We start from the raw sequence: 7,673 nt of genomic DNA, 5'->3' as shown, positions 1-7,673 counted from the left end.
ACTCCAACCAACTGAGCCACCCAGCCAGGGCTATGTTAGCTTTGATGAAGAATGGAAAGATGTGATAGGGCAAAGGCCAGCTAAAGGTAGTTATCAGAGGAAAACTTAGCAACATCTATTTGTTCAGATTCCCCTCTGTGTCCCTTATCTTCGGGAGGTAAGGTTCAAGCCTTGGATATTGGCTGCCCAGCTGCCCAGGGCCGCCCGAGGCTCAGGTAACCAGGGCTGGCCGAGGCTTGCGCTCCTGGCAGTGGCAGCAGCAGAGGTGTGATGGGGACATCGCCTTCCCCTGATCGCTGGGTTGCCTCCCACCCCTGAGGGCTCCCAGACTGAGAGGGGGCAGGCTGGGCTGAGGGACCCCTCCTCCAGTGCATGAATTTTCATGCACTGGGCCTCTAGTCTATTTAAATACATATCCAACCATGTCACGTCCTTATTTAAACCTCTCAATAGTTCTCATTACTTTTGGAATAAAGACCTATGAAATTCTCTAGATTTTTATGTATAACTAGAGGTCCGGTGCACAAAACCAGTGCACTCTGGGGGTGGGGGGTGTCCCTCAGCCCAGCCTGTGCCCTCTCGCAGTCGAACATCCTTAGCACTGCTGCAGAGGCGGGAGAGACTCCTGCCACTGCTGCTGCGCTCGCCAGCCATGAGCCTGGCTTCTGGCTGAGCGGCGCTCTCCCTGTGGGAGCACACTGACCACCAGGGGGCAGCTCCTGTGTTGAGCGTCTGCCCCCTGGTGGTCAGTGCGCATCATAGTGACGGGTCGTTTTGCCATTCAGTCGATTTGCATATTAGCCTTTTATTATATAGGATAAAGTCCCACGTACTTGGATCTGGAGATATGAACAAGGTATGTAATTCCAACTGGTGCCATAGCTGATGTGAGGGGTAGGGGTGCGGCTGCCTTTCGTAGTGACCTCAGAGCCTCTTGGTGGAACCGCAGCCTTGATCGCACATTGCAAAGGGGCATCAGTCAGTATTGTGCAGGCGTCGTGTGAAGTCATCCGAACTAGCTCTCAACCCGAATTGCCATTTGCAGCTGCTGGTGACAGTGGCTCTGCTCTAAACCACTTTTTAACAATTGTATTTTTCCCCTGACTGTATTTTTCAATGTACTTGGGTGTTTAAGCCTATGAGTTTTTATGTACTTTTGGTGATGTTTCGGTCTTACGTCCTCTTCTAACATCGGGAAAGTACCACTGTTTGTTTGCAGTCTTATTGTGTAACCAGCCGACCACGGCTTCCATGTACAATACGGTAATTAATATTGTGCAAGTGTAAAACACTTCCGTTAGGAAAGCAGTGTTTGGAAAGTAAGAAATTATTAAAATGGTTACAAAATACTAAAAAAGAAAAAAGAGAGAGAGAGAGAGAGAGAGAGAGACCTATGAAGTTCTCTAGGATCTGGGCGTGGCATCTGCCAGCCTCACTGGGGCCCCTTTCCCCATCACTCTGCACTCCAGCCATCTGGCGTTCTCACTCAGTTGTTGGATGTCACCATGCTCTTTTCTCCTCATGGCCTTTGTGTAGTTCCACTGTGCGCTCTCCCCACTCTTGTCTGGTTAGCTCCTACTTACACCTCAAGTGTAAGCTTCAGTGTTACTTTGCTATAGAAGCTCTTCTTGATGAAGGTTTGATTCCCAATTATATGGTTTCCCAGCCCATCGTATTTCAGCTTTTAGCGTTCAACTATAGTTGCAATGATTTTACTCAGTTCTGTAACTCACAGGTGTCTGTCTTACCCTTCATCAGGACAAGGAGAATGTGTGTCTGATTTGCACTTTATCCCTTGCCTAGCACAGTGGCATGTACCTGGGAAGTACTCAATATTTTCTGAATAAGTGATTGACTACAGAGACTAGACTGAACAAAAGCCAGAGGATAGGTCACATGTGATGTGGAAGATCTGAATTAGTTCAATGGAAAGGTCCTGTAAGAACTTGGTGTGAGATAGAATATTGAAACACAATCAGAAAAAGACACTGCAAAGGAAGTCTCTTGTTAGTCACGGAGCCAGGGTAGTTATAACGAGAGCTCAGTTTCTAACTGTTACTGAATTAGAAATGAAAACTGCTTGTAAGAGGAAATGCCACAATCCGGAGGGGGACCGACTGTGGAAAGGTTGGACTGCAGTAGAACTACCAATGCATTTCAAACAGGTGAAGATAGTCCAAGAATTTGAAAATAAGGTCAAAACTATGTCTTTTGGAGTTCTTAGCTTTTTAAAGAGTGTTACAGCTTATCTAGGAGGGAGAAACCCGGGTATCACGATATACATTTATGTAAACCCTACCAGGAATGACACCAAGTTTGAAATTTGGAGTGAAAATCAGGAGTTACAACTTTGAGAGTTTCGATGACCTTACTGTGTATGAACAGGAAAGACGCATCTCAAGGGGAGACTTGGGACTCACAGCCTCAGGGTTCTCTGGAACCTATGAAGCCCTGGCTGAGCCTCCTCGTGTCACACACACACACACACCCACACCCCCCCCTGCCCCCAAACACACCTGCCATCCCAGACCGGAGCCTGTGGAAGCCATTTCATTCTCATATTCCAGTTTGTCAGCAGTGTATACACACATAACCTAAGTTTGTCTTATTTTTTTCAGGGAAAATGAGTGGTAGAGAATTCTGAAAAACTCTTTGGCTATTACGTATCTTGGTCTATTTCCCTTGGCTCTATAGCTGGTGCTAATTAAAGTGCTTTCAACAGAGGATTCTAGAGTGCTGCCTGTGTTGGCTCTCGTGTTCTTTGCTTAAATAATTAATAATCATTACTATCTGTTATGCAGTGTGTGGGAGAAGAGTGAGTAATCTTGGATCCCAGGATATTTGCACCATGCCTGTCCCCTTTGCATAAGCTTTCATGTGAGGCTCTTCATTAGCTGGCACCATGGTGTAGATTTTCCGCCCTCGGCCGTTAGTGTTTATTGCCTATAAAAAAAGAGCTCCATCTGATTCACCAGCTGGGGCAAATACTGCTGATGGGAAGGAATTTTCCGGAAGAACAATAATGAAGAAAGTGAGGGGAGCGGCTGGGGAGAAGACCAAACCACCAGGTTCATTTAGATTGAGCAATGTTATAAATGTTACAGACCTCAGTGTTACAAATAGCAAAGGATTTAAGAAAACTCCTAGCTAAACCTTGGAATGTCAAAACAGGAAGGCTTATCGTCTCAAGAAGGTTTGAAAACAGCCCACTCTTAAGACAGCGAAGGGTAGGAGCAAAGCTACAAGCAGTTCATAGGAACAGGCCGTTACTTGTTTACAGTAAACTCCTGGGCAGTCTGGACCTCTGCTGGGCTGGAGGGAATTGTTTGTCAGGAATGGTCTTTTCAGTCTCACCTGAATACACTGATGACATTCAGCAGATTTAAAATGCACTGGTAAGTGCTGGGGGGAAGGACGGCTGTTTATCACTTATTCCTAGAGAGAAGGGGCTATTTGCTTTTAAAGATGGTGATTTTTTACACTTAACTGGATGATAACCAGAAGGGGGGGAAAGTGGTAAACAGACTACTATGTTTAAAGGCTAATAGACTTGAGTATTTGGATTAAAATTGAGGTCTTACGTTAGTCTGTCTTTACTAAGTGACTAGAATGTTGGAGACCGCACAAGCCAAATACACTTACAAGACATGTTGGTCTATCAAAAACAGCCAAAGAACAGAATAATTCTATTTTTACTGTTCCCAAGCACAATACAAGCAGGATTCTGGGATGTAGGGATGGTCTCCCCATCAGAGGCTGCAGAAGCTGACACTCTGGGGACAGGTTGGCAGAGAGCCAGATGTTCACAGCTGCACATACCCCACACATGACACAAAATATGTATATTCACCAATCTACAAAATGCTTTCATGCTTGTTGAATAATTCCTTGTTATCTCCAAAGTAAAATTAGATGACAAGTTATTTGCCAAAGCAAAACACAGGAGAGTGGCGCGTGACTGGGGCACCCTTATCTCCTGTGCACTTGGCCTCCTCATCACTGTCCTCAGAGCAGCTGGAGCTGTGTCAAATGTAAACAGGACACAAACTAGGGACCAGAGCAAAAAAACAGCTTTTTAAAACTTTCTGCATTACTGGGTATTGTTCACGTTTAAAACTTGGTTCTCAAAAAAGAATTGGTTCTCATTTTTTCTTAACTAAAAATTCTCTTTTTATGCAAGACAAAGCCTCTTTCTTTCTTTCCCATTCTCACCTAGCACCAGTTCAACTTGTAGGATAGAAGGCCCTCTTATGGGGTAAAATTTGAGGACCCGGGTCACGATAACTGCTCCAAAAATAGCCCTCCTTCCCTGCAGCCTGCTGTGGCTCCACCGTTGTTTCATACTTGGCCTGGAAATGTTACTGTGTTCCTAGCACTGGAGTTGGGGAAATAGGAGTGGCTGGCCAATGGGTGAAAAATCCTGGGTGGGTTATTTATACATTTAGGTATTTGTTTTTAAAAAAAAATTATTGATTGACTGGCTTTAGAGACAGAGGAAGGAGAGAGAGAGAGAGAGCGAGATAGATAGATAGATAGATAGAGAGATAGATGATAGATAGATAAAGAATCTTCTATTTATTGCTGCATTTCTTCATGCATTCATTGGTTGATTCTTGTATGTGCCCTGACCAGGGATTGAACCGGCAACCTTGGCATATCAGGATAATGCTCTAACCAACTGAGCTACCTGTCCAGGGCCCATTTAGTTATTCATGCAATAATATTTGTTTGGCATCTGCATGTGCCAGGTACTGTGCTGGGTAGGAGTGGTTCACCGTGACCTCCTCGCCCTCCTGGAATTGATGGCCATGCTGGGGCTGGATCTCGCGTAGGTTAAGAAAAGTCTCCTTGAAGAAGACCAAAAAAGATCCAATGTTCAGCCAGGTGGAGGGGGGAGGAGTGGGAGAAATAGAGTCATAGAGGCAGAAGGAACTGCACACTCACCGGCCCCACAGCACAAAGAAGTACCTTGTGATCAAGGAATAGGGAGAAGGCCTGTGTGTAGCGGGAGCCTGGTCAGCAAGGGTGGTTCAAGGTCAGGCTGCAGCCAGGTTATGCAGGGTCTTGTAACCATGAGGATTTTGAACTTCATCATGAATAGAGAGAGAACTCGTTGAACTGCAAAAGTCTAACAGCATCAGTACATTTTAAGAAGATTCCTCTAGTTGCTGTGTGGGTAATAGATTGGGAGTGATAGGGAAAGCCTGAATGAGAAAGTACTTGAAATTTATTTCTTGAATCAAGGTGAGAGCCAATGATAGTTTAAACTGGGACAGAGCAGTGGAGATGGGAAGTGGAGAGATTCAAGATACAGGTTGGGGGTGGAAACAGCATGGACTAGATATGAGGGGTAAAGCAGAGAGGGGGTCAAGGATACTCTTTTAAGTTGTAAGCAACTGTGTGGAGCAGTGCCAGTTACTGACGCGGGGAGCATCGGAGGAGAGGGAGATGTGTGGACCTATTAAGTGTGAGGTGGTGTGAGCAAAACTGGTGCAAGGTCTCCTGAAACCATGGAACAAGCTCCTTTTCTCTCCCTTCCCCCTTCCCTCCCTCCAAAGTTTTGTTTCTGTCCAGTAACATTGCCTCATTCTTTCAGGATTTTCCATGTGGTGGGTGGAGGATGATGCAGACATTTTTGAGGTCACTTCCTTATAAGTTCTTGACCCAATAGGAAATACAGAACTCCCCTTCACCTCTAATTCAGAAAATTTCAGGGAACAACTCTGATAGGCTCGGCTGGGGTCACATCCTACTTAGCCGGTAGTTCAGAGAATGCAGCGCCTGGATTGGCCCAGCTCCAGTGCCTTGCCTTCCCTGTTTGTTTTAGTGGAGGGCAGAGTGTAGTCAGTGGTTCCCAACCTTTTTTTGGCCACGCCCCACCTAAGCATCTCTAAAATACTGATGCCCTCCCCCCCCCCATGACATATAATTCTTATTATTCAAAAAGTGAACACCTAGCCCTAGCCGGTTTGGCTCAGTGTGTAGAGCGTCAGCCTGCAGACAGAAGGGTCCCAGGTTCGATTTTGGTCAAGGGCACATGCCTGGGTTATTATGGGCTTTGTGCCCAGTAGGGGGTGTGCAGGAGGCAGCCGATCAATGATCCTCATTGATGTTTCTATCTCTCTATCCCTCTCCCTTCCTCTCTGAAATCAATAAAAATATATATTTTTTAAAAGTGAACTCCTATTCACGTGGAGGAAGCCTAAAAGGCTATTAACTTGGTCTACACAAGCTTCCAACGAACATGGCATCCATGAAAGAGAAAAATGAAAGAACGAAAGGACAGTTGAAGTACTGAGGAATAAATAAGATATTGTTAAAAATAATAATATGAAGTGATATGAAAAAATAGCAAAGTTTCAAAACATATAATAGAGAACTGAAATGTATAAATATGTCACAATATATATTTATATACTGTATATGAGGCCCCTAGAACCATAAGAAATGCAAAAAAAAAAATCACTGTTAATACTCATTCTCGAATTGCCCCCCTTAAAAATCAAATTACCCCCCGGTGGGGCGTGTGGTGTGCCCCATGTTGGGAACCACTGGGGGAGATACTGTAATTGTAACCTCGTCAGCACCTCTGGGTGGTAGAGGTAGGGAGGAGCCGTTCCCCAAGGAGAAGAGGAGGTACTGGGCTGTCGGAACTAACAGATGTTCCCTATCTCCTAAGCCTTCAATGTTTCATTTTAAGACCCTGCATATGGATGGAGCCTTAGTTATCCTGAAGGAATACTGCTGTCTAGAAATGCAGAAATTTCCAGTTCTAAGTCCTGGGGTAGTTGAGGCACTGGCTGCGTTGATGAACTTATTATAATTTTGAACTGTAAAAACTATATTTCTGGACTTTCAATAAAAAAAGGAAAAGCGTCCTTTTTATGCTGACACATTTTCATTTTATGCATTCCTTTCCCACCTTGCTCCTTAAGCATATATCGTTTTTAGAAATATGATTTATACATTGTGTCTTGAATAGCAAACAACTTTTTCTATTTTAATTCATTTGTTTAAATGTTGATATTTACATAAAAATAGTTTGAATGTTTAAAGTTTTGGGGTTTTTTTTTTTGCATTGGCATGCTCTGGAAAACGTGAAGGGCCAGCTGGTACACTTGTATTGGCCAATATTATTGAGCTCTTGCTATGGGCATGGTAGTCTGGACATCGATGGGGATATAAACAGGATTAAGAGCTATTTCTGGCCTTTCAGAATTTGTAATTTAATGATTTTTTATAAGATTAAAATATTCCTCAATTGTAACTACAGCACAGTGTTAAATCAAAAAGTAATATGGACATTTCAGAAAATGAACACAGGAAAGTAAAAAAAGCACCTCATTCATGTCTTTCTTGCATAGGGAAGTGGGAGAGGATGAGACAAAAGGGGAAAAACGGGGCGGGAGGGCTTTTAAATTGCAGTTAGTGGCACACTGTGTAACTATTAAGTTAAAAAGTTGAAAATGAGACCACACTTAAATACACGCACCCCTTTCACAGGGAAGGTGGGAGTGCAAAGCACCTTACATTTTGTCTGTAAAGGGCTGTTTCTCCCTGTACTCCCCAGAGAGAGCCAGAAAGCAGGGTCAGACTTCCTACAGAAACATTTTAAACATGGGTCCCTTTCCCCCAGAAACATGCCCTCCTTGGTGTTGGCCAATACACACGAT

Source organism: Eptesicus fuscus, chromosome 9 (genome assembly GCF_027574615.1).
Source record: "Eptesicus fuscus isolate TK198812 chromosome 9, DD_ASM_mEF_20220401, whole genome shotgun sequence".
Taxonomy (NCBI): domain Eukaryota; kingdom Metazoa; phylum Chordata; class Mammalia; order Chiroptera; family Vespertilionidae; genus Eptesicus; species Eptesicus fuscus.
Note: the sequence above shows the minus strand (reverse complement) of the source record.